This window comes from Vipera ursinii (assembly GCF_947247035.1).
Source record: "Vipera ursinii genome assembly, chromosome: W".
Classification (NCBI taxonomy): domain Eukaryota; kingdom Metazoa; phylum Chordata; class Lepidosauria; order Squamata; family Viperidae; genus Vipera; species Vipera ursinii.
The window spans coordinates 8,907,129-8,929,211 of NC_139522.1; the positions used below are offsets into that span (position 1 = coordinate 8,907,129).

At 42.5% G+C, this 22,083-nt stretch overlaps 1 long non-coding RNA gene across 1 annotated transcript; it reads left to right on the plus strand.

Moving 5' to 3' along the window:
- Window positions 1-479: 479 nt before the first annotated feature.
- On the plus strand, window positions 480-8,161 carry LOC310648306. Its single transcript, XR_014494057.1, has 2 exons — window positions 480-2,082; window positions 6,069-8,161. It is a non-coding gene; the product is annotated as an uncharacterized lncRNA (long non-coding RNA).
- The last annotated feature ends 13,922 nt before the right edge of the window (window positions 8,162-22,083 follow it).

Here is a 22,083-nt window from a genome sequence, read left to right on the forward strand (position 1 = left end):
TATTCAAGGCTATGGTCTTCCCAGTTGCAATGTATGGCAGTGAAAGTTGGACCATAAGAAAGGCTGAGCGCCAAAGAATTGAGGCCTTTGAGCTATGGTGCTGGAGAAGACTCCTGCGAGTCCCTTGGACTGCAAGGCGATCAAACTGGTCAGTCCTAGAAGAGATCAACCCTGACTGCTCTTTAGAAGGCCAGATCCTGAAGGCAAAACTCAAATACTTTGGCCACCTAATGAGAAGGAAGGACTCACTGGAGAAGAGTCTAATGCTGGGAAAATTGAGGGCAAGAGAAGAAGGGGACGACAGAGAATGAGGTGGCTGGATGGAGTCACTGAAGCAGTAGGCGTGAGCTTAAATGGACTCCAGAAGATGGTAGAGGACAGGAAGGCCTGGAGGAACGTTGTCCATAGGGTCGCGATGGGTCGGACACGACTTCGCAACTAACAACAACAACATAAAATGTTCTATTGAGATAGTGCAAACTAAGGTACCAACTCAGGTGTAACCTTTTTACCCAAAGATTGGACAGAAGGTCTGATGGCCTGAAGGATTGTAACTTTGGTTTAGGCTGTGGCAGAGCTCTCAAAGCTAAGGCCTCTGACTTTTGCCCTACTTCCCCTTAGCTCACAGACTAGCAATTAAGTAGCTGTATTTTTATCTTGACCCAGACATATGCATCCTGTTTTTATCTTCCAAGGCTGACATATATCACATGTATACTCCCTTTGCTGACAACTCCCTTTTCTGTTGTTTAAGTGTACGTGGCTTATTTCACTTCTCTATATGACATTACTTATATTACCATATATTATTCCTCCCTCTGTAACGCCTATAATATGACATATGAATACCAGATGAATGTAACTGTATAAATTTATGTTGATGTGGATCTTTCGGGGTCCAGACCCTTTCATGCCAAGTGCAGTCTGGACCTGCGCAAATAAACTTCCTACATTGAAGAGCTTGGCCTGGTCTCTTGCCAATATTTTTCTATTTCAAATGGCGACTGCGGCAGGACTAAAGGTCAAGGCAATATTTTGCTGAGGGCCGTTCAACCCCTCGGGCCCATCGGGCAGTCACTCCTGAACATTCTCCAGGCGCCACGGGGGATCCAGCCTCCGGGAGACAGCAGTGACAACTCTTTGGTACCGACGGTGCTCTGATCGAGTCCAAGAACCCTGCAGTGTAGGAACGGTGGTCTGAACAATTCCTGGCCAGGATGGGGAAGTGGACAATGCATTTCAGGCGAGTATCTGTTAAACTCTGGTGTGCCTGTCTCATTTGAAGACAGAAGAGGGGGACTGATCACCCTCCTGGACTCAGGACAACGTCGTCCCTAAAGCAGTCCGTGTTAGGTTGTGTGGGAGGTTAAGCCATTGCAATTCCTATTGGTGACCGTTGGAACGTCCGGCACCGTAGGTCAGTGGCAGTGTATTAGTATGGGGGGGGGCATCAGAGTGTGCCCAACACACTGTTGGCATGCATGTTAAAAGGATTTGATGATTATTTTAGTGATCCTAAATATCCAAAGGGGAATAGGATTCAATTGAAATTTCTGTGTGAACAAGCATGGCCTCCACAAGGTTCTTTTAGATGTGAGACTGTGGATGCATTATGAGGAATCCTAGCTGGGGATTGTGGGTTAGAGTCCCATCTGGGTCCTAGCTGGGGATGATAAGAAATATGGTGACCAGTGCATTGTACATTGACCAGTGGGGGAATGCATTGGATGAGAGAAGTGATGATTTGTTACAGTGTCAGGCAGAAATGATTCGTCTTTGTGTTGCCAGACCTATGGGAAAGAAGTTGAGGGTTGTGTTTAAACGGTTTAAGGATATAAACATATCTGAAACTAAAGTGTCAGATGCTAAGAAAGAAGTGTTATTGGAAGGAGAGGAAGTGATTCTCAGACCCCCTCCCTGTGTGCCTCAACCACCCCCTTTGCCTCCACCAGCAGCGGTTGCAGGCTGCAGCGTCTGGAGAAGCACAGCCTGTAGTGAGAAGAAAGTTTAATGGAAAAGTGCCGATGGCTCCCAAGGATGAGGAGGAGAGCTCAGTAGCTGAAAGTGGTGAACCAAGTGAAGGTGAGGAGGATGAAAGGGAGGAAGAGTTAGTAGCTGGGGTAGATGCTTCGGTAGGAGTGACAACAAGGTCAGCTGCAGCTGAGGCAGTAGCTGCAAAGCGAGAGTTTTTGGCTCCCTTAAGACAAACTGACTGACTTAGGGAGCAGATGAAAGTCCAGAAGGGTTTTTGCGAAGATTGCTTGACAATGTGTGAATGTTGAATGAGAGGTGCATAGCACAAAGTTATGATGATATTAGAAAGAAGTTGCGGAGGTTGGAAGGTGCTTTGGGGAAGAATACCAGTGAATTATTGGAGGAAGCATGAAAAGTGTAGGGACAAAGTCAAAAAGAAAGAAAATGCCCAAGGCGAGAGATACGAGGACAAGGCTGGAGGGGAAGACCTGGGTTAGGATGAGGCAGGTCTGTTAGGATAATGCCTCCCAGGTTCCCCTACAGGGGACGAGGGGCAAGAGGAAATCAAGGGAATGAAGGGGGAAGAGACAGTGTGCGTGACATTGAAGGAATTGGGTTGGCAGGAAAAAGTTGGACTGACTGACGGGGACCAGGCTTGGGGAAGACCCCCCTGAGTTCTTGGTTATAATGAGTGTTGGGGGTCATCAGACAATGTTTTTGGTAGACACAGGAGCTGGGCGATCTGTTGTAAATAGTCCAGTATCTGCACCTGGACCACATAAAATACAGGTCCAAGGGGGTGTCAGGACAAGTATTGGGAAGACAGGTCCTGACACCAGTAACATGTCTGTTTAATGGGACTCAGATCCAACATGAGTTTCTCTATATTCCTGAATGCCCCTCCCCCATGTCCCTGTGTATCACCCTGTGCCTCAAGCCCCACCACCAGTGGTTCCAGTCCAGCAGCCAGTGGTGAGTCCAGTTCAACCCGCAGATGTTGATAATGACACTAATCGAGTTCCAGGGATAGGAGCCCAAGGAACTCATTGAGAAATCCTATTAAAAGCACTAGAGCATTTTGTTCAAAATATCGAAGTTTTTATAAATTGGCTATGTCAAGTACTAACCATATATGTTAATAAAGGAAATTTATGTGCCTGATGGATCCTAGACAATATATAGTCCATTTTTGTTAGAGGAGTGTGGAGGTAGTGTTTTGTCTGTGTATCTGTGTTGTGTCTAGTAATAAAATAAAAAGGTCTTATTATTAAAAGAAAGAAAAGACAACAACCAACAAACAAGGGAGCTCATTGGCTTCTGAACAGCTCCTTGTAATTATAATATCAGTTATTGATTTGTCAGAAGAAAGTATGAAATGAAATGTCTGTATGTGAAATTGTTTATGCAAGCAGTTTGAATGGAAGTGAATGTATGGATATGCTAATTTTCTGTGGGTGAGAGAGAGAGTTTCACCCCCACCACAGACTGTGAAGGAAGCAATAGACTGCAGAATTTCTTTTGTTTGTTTATTAAAAAGTAAAAAAAACAACAATATAAGCATTTGCATGAAAAGTTTCATGAAAGATGTGTGAGAGGATTCATAGAAATATAGAAAAAGAGGAAACTATTTTGTTAGTGGTGAGATTTTTGTGTAATTCTTTTCTTGTCTCCTCACCCTTGCTAATTGTGTTGCTTTAAGAGCGAGAGAGACAGAAAGGAAAAGGGGGGTTTAATCTTTTTAACTATTTTTTTTCCGGTGTAGAGTTCTGGTTTGAGGAAGCTGGGATGCATGTAAAGTTTAATGTTTTAACCTACTTAATGGAAATTTGTTTTCATCTGAATAGAATCTGATTAAATTGGAATTTGACTAAATTTATATTAAGAGCGAAGAGTTGGTATTAGACTTTGATACAAAACTATTTCAGTAACTCGGAATATTTTATTAATCTTGTTTATTTTATTTATTTTTCTGGAGTTGCTTTTTGTTGTTGTCATTTTATTTTTTATTTTTTTTATTGTTTTTATGCCTGTGTGTGGGACACACTGATAGAAAATAATACCTAGGAGAATTGAAGGAATTGTACTTCAACCCTTGAGAAAAGTTTGGGGATTATATATATATATATGAGCTGTGCTGTTTGATTAAGAAAGGTTGTATTGAAAACTGTTAGAAAAGCAGCTTTAACAGAGTTTGGTGAGCGCTCCTTTGTTGGCTTTTCACTAGGTAATTTGTTTGTAAATGTAGTCAGCGAAATAGCTTGGAGGAGGTTTTGACCCAGGAGTGGGGGAAAGAGGCAGCCAGTAGTATTTTTGTCTAAAATTGGCATTTGGGGAAGTCTTGGTGGTTAGCATTTTTTATTAAGTGTGGGTTAAGCTGGTAGAGGACAGGAAAGCCTGGAGGAACGTTGTCCATAGGGTTGCGATGGGTCGGACACGACTTCGCAACTAACAACAACAACAATTTTGTATCAGAAAGGCGAAAAGAGGTAACCGCTTGTTCATAGCAAAGTAGTTGGGAAAACAGAAAGGACATAATGAAGGTGTGATAGTAGATGGGGAGGGAGAAAATGTGAGTGGAAGTTGGGAGAATTTCCCTCCCTTGGTCAGCATTAACCTGTGAATTTTATGCCGTTCAGCAAGTGCTGAAGTTGTTAATAAGGGAAAAGGAGAATATGCTTATGGAGTCTTCAATACTTTTGGAGAAGTGAAATGTAGAGGACTGATTAATAACTAAGGGAAACAGTTGGCTCGTGTAAAAAAAGAGAAGTTGGGCCAGAGTGACAGAAGGGCAATGAAGGAATGGGTAATAGAAGGAAGGTTGCTTTTAAGTTGGTTTGCACAGACTTGTGAATTACATGCATTACTGATATTAATGGGGTCAGCACAAACGTGTGCACTGTATGCCTTAAAACATGTCTTAGAATGTTGAAGGAACAAGAATGTACAATAGGAAATATGGGAGGAGAGACAAATAGGCAGTAGCAGAAAGTGTGCAGTGAATGTTGCCAGATGGGAGGCAGAAGTTGAATACAGCAATGTGGATACTCATGGTAACTAGGGAAACAATGAGAGGAAATGGAGGAAATTTGAAGTTTCAGGAATATGGGCAGAAAATAACCCTCCCAGATTTGCAACTCATCACCTTCCGATAATAATGGAGGTGACGCCTTTAGTGATGCCAATTCATATTCGTCAGCACCCATGCTCTAATGAAGCCACCACTGCGATATATGAAAGCATTCAAAAATATCTTAAAGCAGGGATTTTGGTGCCTGTTCATTTTGGCTTGATTCCGCCGACTGCTAGGTGATTCTCAGTAATAGACTTAAAGGATGTCTTTTTCATGATCCCAATCCACAAGGTTAGTCAGATCTTGAATGCTATGTGCCATGTCAGCAGGGGGATATTATTTTGCAGTATGTGGACGATGTGTTAGCTACTGGAAATAGTAAAGATGCCTGTTGGAGTAATACTAGGTGTCTCTTAAACTTACTATTATGATGTGGATACAGAGTATCCAGGAAAAAGGCTCAATTGGTGCAACCGGGGGTGAGGTGTTTGGGATATGACATTCAGACGGGGCGCCGGTCTTTAGGTCCTGAGAGAAAGCAAGCAGTTCTTATGTTGGCAGAGCCTCATGCAAAATGACAACTAAGGGGTTTTCTGGGGATGGCAGGCTTCTGCAGGATTTGGATCCCGAATTTTGCTTTCATGGCTGCCCCTTTATGTGCAGCCACTAAAGGTGCTAATGCTGAACCATTGGAATGGGGAGAGGAACAAAATAATGCTTTTGTTAATATTAAATTAGCATTGACTCAGGCCCCCGCATTGGCATTACCGAACTTGCAAAAGAAACCTTTCAATTTATATGTAGATACTAGCAGAAACATAGCTCTTGGGGTCCTAACTCAGCGTTTGGGGAGTTGGCAACAACCTGTGGTGTATTTATCTAATCTAGTCATTGTTAGATACTAAGGGACATCTCTGGATCAGTGGACAGAGATTAGCGAAGTATCAGGCTATTTTAATTGAAAATCCTCAGATCAGGTTGATTGTATTGCATAGGTTGAATCCTGCTACCTTTCTGCCCACAGAGACTGTGATTGAGCATAATTGCTTGGAAGTGTTGGAACGTGTGTATTCTAGTTGACCAGACTTGACTGATGTACCTTTGCCTGATGCCATCTCAAATGGGTGGATGCTTTACCTTTGGCTTTATTTGCAATTTGCAGTTCACCCTGTGATCAGTATAAACTATCACCATTTGAGTTAATGTTTGCCCGTCCGCCTGATCTACTAAGAAGAAACCTGATGGGGTGGCCTGATTTGGGACATAAGGGGTGTGTGGACCTTGGAGATGGTACAAGACCTAAATAAAGCAGGTTGAAAAGCTTTGCAATTATGTGACTAAGCAAACCCCTCCTAAATTAGAAACATAGTTAACGTTTCCTTTTCAACCTGGAGACAAAGTCTGGGTGAAACATTGGAAGCGGGAACAATTAGAAGGCAGATGGAAAGGACTGTATGTTGTTATTATGTTTTCTCCTCTTGCTGTAAAGATTGCAGAATCTAAATCTTGGATCCACTGGACAAGGGTCAAAGCAGCAGATGAACCTGAATGGGTGATGTTTAAAGATCCAGTGGCTCCTACAAAGTTAATGTTTAAATGAAAATGATATAGGATTTGTTAGTGAAATTGGACTTATTTAAGAAACTTTAGTATATTCACTAAAAGGCTACTCTGCTAGAACCTTACCGGCAATAGGTTCTTCTACGCACAGTAGTGAAGAACCCTTGCTAAGTCACTCTGGAAGCTGACTTTCTACGCACGGGGGAAAAATGGAGAAAAGTTTATTTCTGCTATGGGTGTATTGTGTTGTACCACATGTAACAATGTTTGTATTTACAATTATTGACTTTGGAGTAAGCGAAAGGAAACACTTCAGACTGTTCAATCATTTCTTGTAGGCATTGGAAATTGTAATGGAAATCATCCACTTAGTTTTTATCCTGAATATTGGAATTACAGTTTACCACATCCCTGTCAGTATCCACAGGCATTTGATAGAGTTGCTAAGGATGCTTGTCAAGCCAGGCAACCAGCCACTTTTGAAGCTTGTAAGTATGTGGGTTATGTGTACAGAAAGGGAATGTGTGCAAAAGCCCCATATAATGGAACACCCCCTCCTCTAATTTTGGAGTGTAGTATCCCAGTATTTTCAGGATATGAATGCATAAAAATGATCCCTCAGTGAGGCCTGGAACTTGTGTTTTGTATCTATCGGAGGATGGTTACAGAACACCAATAATTAGGCTGCAGGCTGTTATGGATTTGGCAGGGCAATGCCTAGATAATGTCTTAAACTTGTTAGCTGAAACTACTGATAAAATCTGGACAGCTGTTTATCAGAACTGATTGGCTTTGGATTACCTATTAGCAAAAGAAGGTGGAGTGTGTGGAAAATTCAATCTTTCAAATTATTGTCTTCAAATTGATAAAACTGGGCAAATAATCCTTGTATTTTGCCTATCTTTATTAAAGCTATTTCTAATAAGTTGTCCTTAATAGCAGCACAAAGGGCCATCACACAGGTAATGGTGATGTGGGACCTTCACAAGGAACAGCTTGACAAACAGGGTGGCGAATATGTGGCCCTCCTGGTAGATTCAGAAGGGCCACAAAGGGGGGATATGAGATAGTGCAAACTAAGGTACCAACTCAGGTGTAACCTTTTTACCCAAAGATTGGACAGAAGGTCTGATGGCCTGAAGGATTGTAACTTTGGTTTAGGCTGTGGCAGAGCTCTCAAAGCTAAGGCCTCTGACTTTTGCCCTACTTCCCCTTAGCTCACAGACTAGCAAGTAAGTAGCTGTATTTTTATCTTGACCCAGACATATGCATCCTGTTTTTATCTTCCAAGGCTGACATATATCACATGTATACTCCCTTTGCTGACAACTCCCTTTTCTGTTGTTTAAGTGTACGTGGCTTATTTCACTTCTCTATATGACATTACTTATATTACCATATATTATTCCTCCCTCTGTAACGCCTATAATATGACATATGAATACCAGATGAATGTAACTGTATAAATTTATGTTGATGTGGATCTTTCGGGGTCCAGACCCTTTCATGCCAAGTGCAGTCTGGACCTGCGCAAATAAACTTCCTACATTGAAGAGCTTGGCCTGGTCTCTTGCCAATATTTTTCTATTTCACTATAATATCTAGTGGTGATGCTATTTCAATGCATTCAAGTTGATTTTAAATTACCTCAAGTGGGAAATTCCACAATATGAAACTAATGACATGTTTATAAAGAATTAGATACTGGGGCTGTTTTCTGCTTTTTCTTTTCTCAGCAAGTAAGGATTGCTAGCCCAGACACCTCCTTTGGAGTTTGCTGTCCACAAGTTTCTGCCTGGTGATTGGGTCCTGATAGAAAGCTGGTGTGAAGAAAAACTTACTTTAGCCTGGGGTGGTCCCTACCAAGTCCTCCTAACAACTGAAACAGCAGTTCGAAAGAAAAGAAAGGGTGGAGCAAAAGAGTGGAAAATAATTCCTGGAGAAGACCCTCTTGGAATAAAAATTTACAGAAACCTGATGTGGTCATTGTGGGGTGAAGAAATAATAGCCTGGGTTTGTTTGTGATTTTTCTCATTGCAGGAGTAGCAGCTTTCTGGCTTTTTCAATCTGAGTGGTGGCCTATGTTATTCCATCCAAGGATTCCAGAAGAAGCTGTGGACCTCTGCATTCTACAAACTTGTACATAATGTGTTGGTTCTGTGATTGCAATGGTGTCACTGAATGTTCTTATCACTGTTGTGATTGTGGACAGTCTGTCCCTGTGAAGAAATTTGTGACATAGTAATAGTGGAGGATTGGTTAAAAATATGTAAAGGTCTGACATCAACAGACTCTTTAGCTCACATACCCAATTATAGGAGAAATTGAAATTTAGGCAGCAGAAACACAACCTAACTTAAATTCAGTTATATTGGGAGATAGTGATATTTAAATTCCACGGAATATAGAATGGATAGATTTAAGGTGTATACAGGCTAATCAAACATAAGAGGACTGGTACAGAGATTAATAGAAACTGCCATTACTAAAAGAAGGTCTTTAGGAGAAACCCCCCTACACCACATAAAAATGAGGAAATGTGTTTGAGGGATAACAAGGAGGAAAAACAACATCCCAGACCTTTTTATAACTGGGATTATTATGCCAACATATAAGTATATAACGTAGCTCATATATGCAAAGTGTATTTTTTTGTTTGTTTATAAATTTCTGAAAGGATAAAGAAAAGACGGTGGATTGAAAGGAATAAAAGTATTATTCAGAAATTTCTAACGTGTCTAAAGGTTGAAGCAGAAGCCAACTGAAGATCAGAAATAATATTTTATCTAAGTATTGACAAGTACAAATGTGAAAAGCAGAAGTTACAAATTGTAAGAGGAAATATCAAAACAACTATAGCAGACGGACTGTGGTAACAGAAAATTAGATGGTGAAAGATAGGATATGGACAAAGGGGTTTCCTGGAACATGGGAAGGACAGTGGTTTTAGGCGATCTGAAAAGTTTATCGGATGATTAGGGAAGGGGCGTTGAGTGAGATAGGGGAGGGGGAATCTGCGTCGGGGATAGGATATAAAAATGTGTCAAACAGCTCTGTAAGGTGTGGTTGAACTCCTGTGTGTGTTTCAGTCCACCAAGCCTTTGCAAACACTTCTTTTGAAATAAAACTTTGTTGCTGGAATTCCAAGTGAGTTTCTTTTGTTTTGGATCTTGAGCCACGTTCCAAACATGTCTTTTCAACATCTGTCTCCCATCATGCAACATCCACCTCTCGCTTTCTTCTACTTCCCATGTTTCTCTCTTTCCATATTTCTATAGTACATTCTTGTTCCTTCAACATTCTAAGGCTTGTGACTAGGCATACAATTCACATGTTTGAGCTGACCCCGTTAGTGGCAGTCTCCCTGCTTCTAACAATTTTAATGCATGCAATTCACAAGTCCGTGCAAACCAAGTTAAAAACAACTTTCCTGTTTCTCCCTTCTATTATCCCTTCATTCACTGTCCTTCTGCCACTCTGGCCTAACTTCTGTCTTTTCTACTTCCACAAGTACATCTTCTATCAACTTTACATGAACCAACTGTGTCCCTCTACTATTAATCAATCTTCTTCATTTCTCTTCTCCAAAGTATTCAAGACTCCATAAGCATACTTGGAGTCAGTGTATATTCTCCTTCTCCCTTATTAACAACCTCAGAGCCTGCTGTAAGGCATAAAATGCACAGGTTAGTGCTGACCAAGGGAGGGAAATTCTCCCAGCTTCCACTCACATTTTTTTTCTCTATTTACTACTGCACCTTCATTATGTCCCTCCTTTTCTTTTCTTTTTCTGTTTCCCAACTACTTTGCTATGAACAGGTGGTTACCTCCTTTTGGCTTTCTGATTAAAAATTACCCACACTTAACAACAAGACTTCTCAAATGTCAACTTTAGACAAAAATGTCACTGGCTGCCTCTTTTCCTAACGGTTTTGCATACAAATGGTTAGTGAAAAGAACATAGCTATTCACAATCCTAAAAATCTTCTCAACTCCTTCCCTGTTCCAAACAAGCACCGAACCACAAGTCCCCCAATTCTCCCAGATATCACCCTCCATCAATGTGTCCTGCACAGACACAAAAACATTAAAAAAAATAAAACAAAAAAACAACTCCACAAAAAAAGGATAAACAATGAGACATTCTGAGCCACTGAAACAGTTTTATATCAAACTTTAGTATTGCTTTTAATATAAAGTTGTCAAATTCCAATTTAATTAGATTCCGTTCAGATGGGAACAAACTTCCGTCAAGTAGATTAAAACTTACAAATCTAAGCAAAACAATTCAGAGTAATTTCTTTTAAAACTCAAAGATTTCCAAAAAAATAATAATTGTCCAACAATTACTGTCTCCTCTTTCAAAAAAAATTTGCAAGCTGAAACTGCAAGAGTGGGCATCAAATTTCACATCCACCCCCCTTCCTCAGACCAGAATTCTAAGCAGAGAAAAAAAAACAGTTAAAACGACAAGCCCCCCCCTTCTGTCTGTCTGTCTCACTCTTAAACTAATACAGTGGTGTAGGGGAAGAAAGAGACTGGAGAGGGGGAGAAAGGTAAAAAAAAATTACAAAAATCTCACCACTAAAAAAAATAGTTTGCTCTCCTTCACATGCATTTTCCATAAATTCACTCACACATCCTCCATGAAACTCTTCTCATGCAAACACTTGCTATTGCTTTTCCATTTACAACAATAAAATCAGCAATTTACTGTTCCTTTCACAGCCTGGGACGGGGGTGGGGATGGGTGGGTTTTGAGGGCTAACACACATTTACACATCAGCAAATTAACTCATTCACATCCATTGCAACTGCTTACATAAACAATTTCACATACAAAAATTTCATTTCATACTTTCTCCTGGCAAACCATATATTTTTAAATAAGGCCTGTTTGTTTGGTGTTATCAGAGGGGTTTTTGACCCTCTTCCAAGTCTTGGAATAACACAGAACAACACAGACAGACATATATACACAGATACTAGTAAAACAACATTCATTTAGACATGGCTTGTCCTGCAAGAAGTGAGAAAAATCACGAGGTGATTTCAACCAAACATGGGTTTTATAGGGCCCTTTAACCATCCCCCATTTTTCTCACCATTCCAAGTCCAAGCTTAATGTTCCAAATGTCCAAACATATATAAAACAAAACAAAACACACATCAATTTGGAGTTTGAGGCCAAAACAGGCCTCCCCTTTTAATTAAAAGGAGGGGAACATTTATGGTTCCTTCCAATTTATCTCACCAACTTCAAAAGACAGTGGGGAAAGACTAAAAAAAATATTGAACCTGGGGTCTTTTGCAGGTGTGAAGAGGTAGGGGAAAAGTAGCAGCCTCCTCTCCTCACCTCTGACAAAAGGGAATCGAATAGTCCAAAGAGCCAGATTAAAAGAAAAAGAGAGAGAGAAAAAAAACTTGCTTTCATTTCCTTGAATCTTCTTTTCTTTTCTTCTGTGGCTTTAGCTGTTATCAGATAAACTAGCCAACCGGAGGTTTACAAAGTTTTTCAAAGTTGCCTTCTTGAAGATGATTTTTACTGCTATACAGCAACAAAAAAAAGCATCACCAGACATTGTCTGACAGGGTTAAACTTAGAGCCACTTGAGGTTTCAAAACCTCCCAATTGTTCAAAACAAATTGCAGAGGAGTACATTTTGATTCATTTCTTTAAATTACTCTGACGATTGCCCTTTTTTTTCAAGATAGTTTCTTGGCTTCCTTCCTTTTCAATTAGTTAATTTGTAATTTAGTAATTAATTTTTCCTCTGGAGGACTAGTCGAGGAGATCAACCCCCTATCTTATTTCAAAATTACCAAAACATCTGCAAAAAATTACATTCCAATTTAATTACTTTCCTTAAATCACTCTCTATCCTGTATTAGAACTGGTCATCAACCTCCCCGCTGGTGTGAGAGACTAGTTGGGGAGGTTTTACCCGGCAATGGTGTTTTTACCCACCCCAGACTGGATCTCATAGCTGTGGTGAGAGGACAGTTGTGAGCTCATCGTCTGGACCGGCTCAGGTGAGAGCAGAGCCGGATTGGTGGATGAAGATGTGTTCCGGACTTAATACCTTATAACATCTGACTTTCCATTTGTGGACAACGGCTTACATGGATATTTGCACTTTATGGCTTGATTGCGATATTCCAGATCGTACTTGTATGCCCTCAGGGGGGGTTTTTCCCTCCTGGACACGACCAGCCTCCCTGTCTATCATTTCCCTTGATGACGGGTCCAATTGCTGGGACCCCGAGAGATAGTTGGGCTTAACTAGGGGCCTCTGGTGGAGACGCATTAAGAGGCCCCTGATATGTTTTTAGCCGGTTATTTTAAAGGGTTAGGGAGGGGGAGGAATAGTAGGGAGGGGAGGGAATTACCAACCGGCATTCAGTCTGGGCCCATTATGGGTTCCGGTGGGATGGGGTTGGGGGTGGAGGTTGCTGGCTCTGCGTGTGCTGGGGTGGGGTTTCAAATCCCCACGATGATAGGGAATGGCAGCAGGTGGCTGCACGGAGGGCCGTATCAACACCTGGGATCGCGCCCTCGCTATCTTCGAGCAGTGGCGCACTCCGACCCTCCGGTTAACACCGTTTTGCCCAGGGATGAGGGTGATCAGGTCCCTGAGCTTAGGCTGGTGTATTTTAATGCCAGATCCGTTGTTAACAAGGCTCACCTTGTTCGTGATTTGATTGAGGAGGAATGCACGGATCTGGCATGCATTACGGAAACCTGGTTGGGCTCGGAGGGAGGGGTCCCTCTGACCGAGTTATGCCCCCCAGGTTTCTGTGTGCTACACCGGCCATGGGCTCAGGGTAGGGGTGGAGGGGTGGCAGTGGTTATTTGGGAGACTCTATGTCCGCGGGAGACCACCATTGTCCAGATAGGCGGGAGTGAGTCCCTCCTCCTGAGATGTGGCCCTCGGGTTCAGATGGGCTTGTTGCTTACATACCTGGCACCCAGCTGTGTGGCAGCAGCCCTGCCTGGGCTGCTCGACACCCTCTCAGGGTTGGCGGTGGAGTTCCCCAGGCTTATAGTTCTGGGTGACTTCAACCTGCCTTCCCTGGGAGGGTCGTTGGAGTTAGCTCAGGAGTTCATGGCTTCCATGACGGCCATGGACCTGACCCAAGTAATTCAGGGCCTGACTCATGTGGGGGGTCACACTCTCAACCTGGTGTTTTTATCTGGACAGTGGTTGGATGATCTGGGAGGGGGTTCGCCAGCTATTGTCCCCCTGTCATGGTCCGATCATTATCTCCTGCGGCTGGTCTTCCGTTATGCCACCCCCCGCCGCTGGGCTGCGGAACTGACCAGGTGGTTCCACCCCAGGCACCTAATGGACCCAGAACGGTTCCAGATGGTGCTTGGGTCTATACCCATCACCCTCATTCACAGCCCGGCTGATGCCTTGGTGGGTGCCTGGGAAAGGGCGGCCACCGAGGCACTCGACCGTGTTGTACCCTTGCGTGCGCAGATAATCGCCCGGCTGCCCTGTTTAGGGTGACTCGCTCCCTTCTTAACCAGGAAGTGAGGGAGGATCCCTTACAGGGTCAGGCCGAGGAGTTTAGTCACCATCCGATGGACAAAATCGCTCAGATCCGGGCCGGTTTGGACTCTGACTGGGCAGAGTCTGACGTGGAGGAATCGGATGGTCTTGAGCATGTTATCTGGACTGAGTTCGATCCTGTTTCCCCTGATGATGTGGACAGGATTATGGGGAGGCTGAGCTCCACCACCTGTTTATTGGACCCGTGTCCCTCCTGGCTGATTTATGCAGCTCGGGAGGAGACACGAAGCTGGTTCCAGGCAGTAATAACTGCCTCTTTGAGGGAGGGTGTTTTCCCTGCCTCCTTGAAGGAGGCGGTGGTGAGGCCCCTTCTCAAGAAGCCTGCCCTGGACCCAGCAATTTTGAACAACTATTGTCCGGTCTTCAACCTTCGCTTTTTGGCGAAGGTTGTTGAGAGTGCGGTGGCACATCAGCTTCCTCTGTTCCTGGAGGAAACTGATTATCTTGACCCATACCAATCGGGTTTCAGGCCCGGGCACAGCACGGAGACGGCATTGGTCGCGCTGGTGAATGATCTCTGGTGGGCTCGGGCCTAATAATGCGATTCAGCATATAAATTGGAGTCCTATATCCCCATGATCCATCCTCAGCCCATGTGGCTGGTCCGTAGACTGCTATTATGTGTTCAGGAAGCCATTCATTATCCTTCCACTCTCCAATTTTCACTTATCGCTTTTTCCTAGCTCCCTTATCCTCACTAGCCTTGGTGGAGCAGTGGGCTAATGCCTCCTTAAGTAACACCAGCTGCCTGCAATTATTGCAGGTTCGCATCCCACCAGGCTCAAGGTTGACTCAGCCTTCCATCCTTCCAAGGTAGGTAAAATGAGGACCCAGATTGTTGGGGGCAATAAGCTGACTTTGTAATAATGCCGCTTGGGGTGTGTGTGAAAGCCCTAATAAGCAGGCATATACATAGAATGAAGGCTACTGCTAAGCTTGTAAGCCGCCCTGAGTCTTGGGAGAAGGGCGGGATATAAATGGAATTAAAATAAAAATAAATAAATAAAAATATACTGCTATTCCAAGTTTTTCCCCTTGAGGAATGGGAAGTAGGAAAAAACTGGGTTTTATATTTCCCAATACACATGAACCACACCAATTGTTAGGTAAGCTGGTATATGCAGACTTTCCAAATATCCAATAAAATCCTTGCGGAGCAGGCCATTCTTTGGATGCATTGTTCCATAATCCCTGTAAAACCATATTATTAAAGGGATTATAATCAATACTATGCATGGTTCCCCAATTCTGAATACTTGAGTCTCCATAAGATCTCTGACCTTCGCATACCATAATTCCTACTTCCTCCTGATTTTTGGAGCAGTTTCTCTGAAAGCAGAAGTAACCTATAATGGATGTAGTTAGAGCCCACTTTTGACTTCTCTTTGCTAATTTAGTAGTCCATGTAGACATAATATTGGTATCTTGGATATCAACCTCTTTGGCTTCCCAGGGCCATTGTTCCCCCATATTTGTCCCACTACATACATAACAATTCTTTACTCCCAGGGTGATAGCTATTCTTTCAGCTAGATCTATAAACAGATTTCTGGTAAGAAAAGTGAGTCCCAAGGTATCAGGGTGATGGGCCTTTTCAAGTTCCTCATAAAAGGAATGAAATAACCTCCTTTCTATTGGGGTCAGGTTTTTCCTGGTTACGTTAATGGAGATGCGGGTGCTCAGGTCCTATCCCACATTCTCAATTCCCAGCCCATATTCCTGTAACCCTTCATTGGGATCTACAAAATGCAAACAGATGGGGGTACAATGGTTTTCTAAACAATCAGATTATCTGACCCCCTTGGTTAAATTAAACCAACTGCCCTTTTCTGTCCACACTCTAGGTGGGCCTTTATCATCAGAATACCAATAAGTCTGGGAAGCCCCATTGTAAACATATATCCTTTGTGTGAGGTAACTCCGCTGCCAACTCAGGTCACCACAGGTGGTCCAAGGACTAAATTTCATGGCATAGCAGACATCGAAGCAGATTCTACTCCTGTGATTTGCAGAGGTACTGGTGCTTTGTCCTAATAATAATAGCTTTTGGCTCCTTCCACTTTGAAGGGCAAATACCTGAATGGTTGTCTGATATTCCACACTAGAGGAGTCAACGCATGTAATCCTTCCTGTTTCATTACAAAGGGAAAATCGGGTAGTATTATGAACACACATTCCTACCACCAACTTGCAGCTCATCTGAGTATGCTATGTCAGAGTTTCGGTTATTTTATTACCCATTTTAGTGGTTTTAATGCAAGCATTACATTTATCAGGGTTATCTGTACTTTGGCTTTTGCATGTGCTTCCGAACCCTACTACTCCCACTATCATCCAAATCTTAATTACTCCTGTAACCAGAGCCATATTGAAGTCTATCATTATCCCAATTCTGTCCATCCCTAGAAAAGTACTTAACAGGGGCTGAGATCAGTATTCAGGACACCAATCTTCGATGATCACTATATCACACTTCTCTCTGCAGTCTCTGTATGTTGGTGCACAGTCTGGGTACAATCAACAATACAGTCACCAAACCAACATATAAAAAAACCTCTTTTTCTAATGTCTCTATATTTTGCTTTTTCTTATTATCAACTTCAAAGGATCAGGTTGAGGCACACTTCTCCACTCAGTTGGAGTGTCCATCGGTCCTTTCACATGAGTGTAATGGGTCCAGCCTTTTTCTGCCATTCATACTGCTGTTTTGGATTTCAGCAGCACCTGGAAAGGGCCTTCTCACTTTGGAACCAGCTTTTCATCCTTCCAACTCCGGATCAGCACCCAGTTCCCGATCTGGAATCTGTGGACTGGAAACTCCAAGGGAGGTGTTTGTGCCAGCAATACTTGTTTCCTGAGAAAATTAAAATATCTGGACAGTTTATGTACATATTGCTTCAGTACTCTGTCTCGGGTTTGGAGTGAGTCTATACAAATTTGTCCTGGGGTAAAAGCAACTCCAAGTAATAATTCATAGGGTGACAGTCCTATGTCTTTTCATGGCTGAGTCCTGATTCTCAGCAGTGCCAGTGGCAGGCACTTAGTCCAAGGCATGTGGGTCTCTAAAATTAGCTTAGTTAATGATTCCTTTATCTTTGCATTAGCCCTTTCAACTTTTCCACCGCTGGCCACATGCCAAGCCATGTGAAATTTCCAATTTATTGCCAAGGCTTCCATAATATTCTGCAATACCTTTGCTGTGAAATCATCCCATATCTAGGAATAATCTGATCTAGTAGTACTCTTGATACCACCTTGGCAGTTGCATTACTACAAGGATATGCATCTATCTATCCGGTTAGATGGTCTGTTATAACCAACAAAAATTTCAGTTTGCCTATTCTAGGCAGCTTGGTAAAATCCACCTAAATGCATTGAAAGGTTCTTAGGGCAGGTGGCCTCCCTCCTAGTTGCTGTTTTCTCATAGCTTGCCTGTTAGTTTTCTTGCATATGAGACATTTTTCAGTGACTTGTTTGGCCAAGGTATAAATTCCAATGCATCCATAATGTTTCAGGAGTTCATCCACCAATGCTTGAACCCCCCAGTGGCTTCCTTCATGTAACTTCTCCAATAATCCTCACGCCATGGGTTTATTGATTACCTGCCTCCCATCTGGGAGAAACCATTTACCCTTCTCTCCTTGTTGCCCACCTATCTGCATTATTTCTTTTTCCTCTGTTTCTGAAAACACAGGGATCTCTTCTGGCATTTTTACAATGGGTATTAAGACAATTATACTTTCTTCATTTGCTGCCCTCTTGGCTTCTTCATCCACAATCCTATTTCCCACACTTTCAAAAGAATTGCCCCTCTGATGTGCACTCACATGGGTTATGGCAATTCTTGGATTGGTAAGAAAAGACTTTATTCTGCAGAAAATAGAAAAAGCAGTTTGCAAAGTGCGGTGGATTTCTGAGAGAAACTTCAACAGGAAGAGTTCTAAATCAGAGACCACACTTAAACATTCAAACTGATAGCATTATATGCACTTCTATTGTGACGCCCCCCCGCCCCTCCCCTTCGGTCCCGTTTGAAAGGACTTCAGAGGGCACTATCTTGTCCAAGATGCCTAACCAGATTACATCACCCCTCCCACTGGTTACATTTGTTTCAAAACTTCCCCTGGCCACCCTTTTGTCTTGTTAAGTCCATCATGGGAAAAGGGGAGATACACAGAGGCAATAAACAAAGCAAAAGGTTATATGAGGCAATAAACAAAGCAAAAGGTTATAGAGGAAGAAATAACCCTGCAGGCACATTCCCCCCTCCCCTTCTGGAGAGATAGAATATGAATGGGTTCTGACAATTGTTTTATTTTTAAACTTCTGTGTTGCTCAGATTTTAATGTGGAGAAAAGCAAAGTTTTACATTTAGGAAGGAAAAATCAAAGGTATAAGTACAGATTAGGCAAGACCTGGCTTAAAAACAGTAACTGTGAGAGGGACCTTGGAGTCCTAGTGGACGATCACTTTACTATGAGCCAGCAGTGTGCAGCAGCAACTAAAAAAGCTATTACAATCCTGGGTTTTATAAACAGAGGCATAGAATCAAGATCATGCAGAGTATTAGTACCGCTTTATAAAAACCTAGTAAGACCACACCTGGAATACTGCAACCAGTTTTGGTCACCATATTGAGACCTTGAGAAAAGTTCAGAGAAGAGCAACTAAGATGATCAAAGGCCTGGAGACTAAAACGTATGAAGAACGGCTGCAGGACTTGGGTTTGGCTAGTCTAAAAAAAGAAGAAATAGGGGTGACATGACAGTAAAGGAAAATAAATAAAGGTTATTCTTTTATAAATGGTACCAAATGTAACACCAAATGTAACACCAATGAATAGTATCAAATGTAACACTAAGATGTGGGGGCCATCTATTTCCTGCTTAGACAGAGAATTCACACATGGTAATCAACAAAGTTCTTTTGAAATGTTAAAAAGGATACTCACCTCAAGAAGGTGAGTAAAACAAGATAGTGAAGTGACGGATGTAAGGAAGTTGTTACAATAAGTCTTTTAGAAGTAAAGGTTCAAAGAAGAACTTTTAGAAATGTAAATGACTTCAAAGACTAACTTAAGTTTCTCAAGGGGGGGGCATGTATCGAGAAAAGAAAGTATAAATGCTTGCTTTGAAACTTGCTCAGCGCGCTCTTCGAACCCAATCCAACTTGGGAAGGGTCTAAGAGGCCACGTTTGCAAACGTTTTCTTTCTTTATTATTTTCTTTATTATTTTCAATTTCTTTTCAATAAATCTTTGTTTTTGTTAACCAGACTTGTCTTTGAGTTGTGAGTATCAAATTTTGGGTTTTTAAATCTCACAATCTTGGCGCCCAACATGGGGCTTGAAAGAGCCTCTTGGGGGGAGCTGTTCTCAGTAAAGCCCAGGGGCGCGCCTGTTGATTTCAACTGCCTGGAGTTGTCTGAGATCTAGCTTCCCTTTGCAGGCTCCAAGCCAAACTAAATTAACAATTCTGGTCTACAAAATCAAAGAATAGGAAAAAAAGGAAGAGAGTCAACAACTGAGGCCCAGGACCAGGTAACCCAGTGCACTGGCCCAGGTAAGAAACTTTTGCCCTGAAGGAGGGAAACACGCAATTGTACCTGGATGGTCAGGAGAGTGATTGTGGGAGGTTTCTGCGATAATGGCTGTGTGAGTGTGATGGGCTGTGTTCTGGGAACACTGGTAAGTCCAAAGCGAGTGCGGACCTGAAAGGTTGCATTTCCTTAACCCGCGAGGGGAAAGGACAGCCTGAAGGGAAGCGAACTGGTGTTGAAAATTTTGAGTGGCAAATAAAATCAAGAACCTCAGGGAACCATAATCAGGGAAACTCTCAAAGAAGATGGGCAATTGTTGTAGTTGTTGTTGCAAACCTGAAGAAAAGAAAAAACTATAAAATTAACTAATCGAGATATAGAAATTCCTTCTGATAGTCCATTAGGACAATTACTAAGTCAGTGGGATGATAAAAATTTGGAAGCATGGACTTGTAAGATAACAAAGAGCAGAATGATAACTTTGTGTTTAAAGAAATGGCCTCATTATGTAATTAGTCCACCGGATTATCATTGGGAGAGCCAAATAAATATTGGATAGGAAAGTTAGAGCAATATATTCTTAAAAGACCTACCCTAAGCAGTGAAAAACCATACGTAAAGCCATGGTATTTTGTGAATTGGGAAGGACCAGTACCACCAGAGGAAGAAAGGATTTTTAAATTGAAGGAGGAAAGACCAGGATGGGATCCTTTAGAATGCCTCCCTTTCTCACCTCCTCCTCTTGCTCCCCCTCCACAAGTAATACCAAATGCTCCAGCCTTAGAGGATGATCAAGGAGCAGTAGGGGGAGTTGAAGAACAACCTATAGCCGAAAGAACATGAAAAAAAGAGAGAGAGAGAGAGAGAATGAAAAAGAAGAAAAATTATATCCTTTGCGGCAAGTCCCTCAGGGCATAAATGCACAGGGACAGCCAGTGATGGGTTATGTAGCAGTAAATATCACAGCTACTGAATTAAGGGAATTTAAGCAAAGAATAAAGAAGGTTCAAGAGGAACTCCAAACAGTAGCTGAGGAGTTCTCTGCCTTTTTAGGTCCCAATACATACACGTGGGATGAACTCCAGTATTCTCTGGGTTTTCTATTTACTCCAGAAGAGAGGGATCTAATCCGAAATGCTGCTATGGCATATTGGAAAGACCATCATTCGGGGGCAAATGATCCAACTCCTGAGGAAAAGTTTCCATTACAAAGACCAGATTGGGATAATAACAATCCCGCCCATAGGCAGCAAATGGATGATTTAAAACAAATAATTATAGAGGGCATTTGGAACTGTGTGCCCCAAAGCAAAAATATCAGTAAAGCTTTTAATGTAAAACAGAAGAAGGAAGAGTCACCAGGGGAATACTTAGAGAGACTTAGAGACCAGATGAGAAAATATGGAGGAATGAGAGAAGAAAGTGAAGGTTTTAGACAATTATTAAAGAGTCAGTTTGTGATTGGAGCATATGGAGATATACAAAGAAAAATACAGAAGATGGAAGGATGTGTTGTGACTCAGGGCCAGCCTGTGGGTCCGACAGCCGGCTCCGATGTATCGGATGACTCAGATGAGGGGGAGGGAAACGAACCGGCTGATGATGGTTTGGAGGCTTTGCAGAGCCCTCAGCCGGGGACCTCTTCTCAGCTGCGTGAGCCCGAGAGTGCGGAGGAAGATGACCCACAGCTGGCCCTGTTCAAGGACGCCCGACGCAGGAGGCAGTCGAGCAGGAACAAACAAAGAAAGGCTGTGGGACTCCTCGGGAGGAGGCACAGGGAGACCACGCCCTGAGCTCTCTATAAAAGGAGTGTTTGGGGAGGGGCTGGTTGCTGAAAGCAACTTTTCCGCTTGAGAAGACAAGCTCTTGTGTTTTTGTTAACTGCGTAATTAAATCTTGGCAGATGCCTTTTAGCCTTGGACGCTCTCCAGTCTCTTCTTTCTGAATAGGGGTTTGCCTTACTACAAGGCCAGAAGAGGGCTGGTTCGGAACAGGATGGGGAGAAAAGAGTATAATGGATTTGTTAGCAGAGGCTCAGAAAGTATTTGTGAATCGTGATATACAAGAGCGAAGAGAAGATAAGAAAGTGTTATTGTCAGCAGTAGGACAAATGATGGATAAGAAGTTAGGAGATCAGAGGGGACAAAGAAGAGAATTTGGGAATCAAGAGAGAGGAAAAGGAAGAGGAAGAAGCAGGAAAACTATGGGATTGGGTAGCAAAAACCCGTGTTTCAGTTGTGGAAAGGAAGGGCATTTCGCAAGAAATTGCCCACAGCTAATGAGAGAAAGGGAAAGAGAGCAGCAAGTATATAGGCTAATGGATGAGGATGAAGAATAGGGAGGTCAGGGGCCCTTGATATTAAGG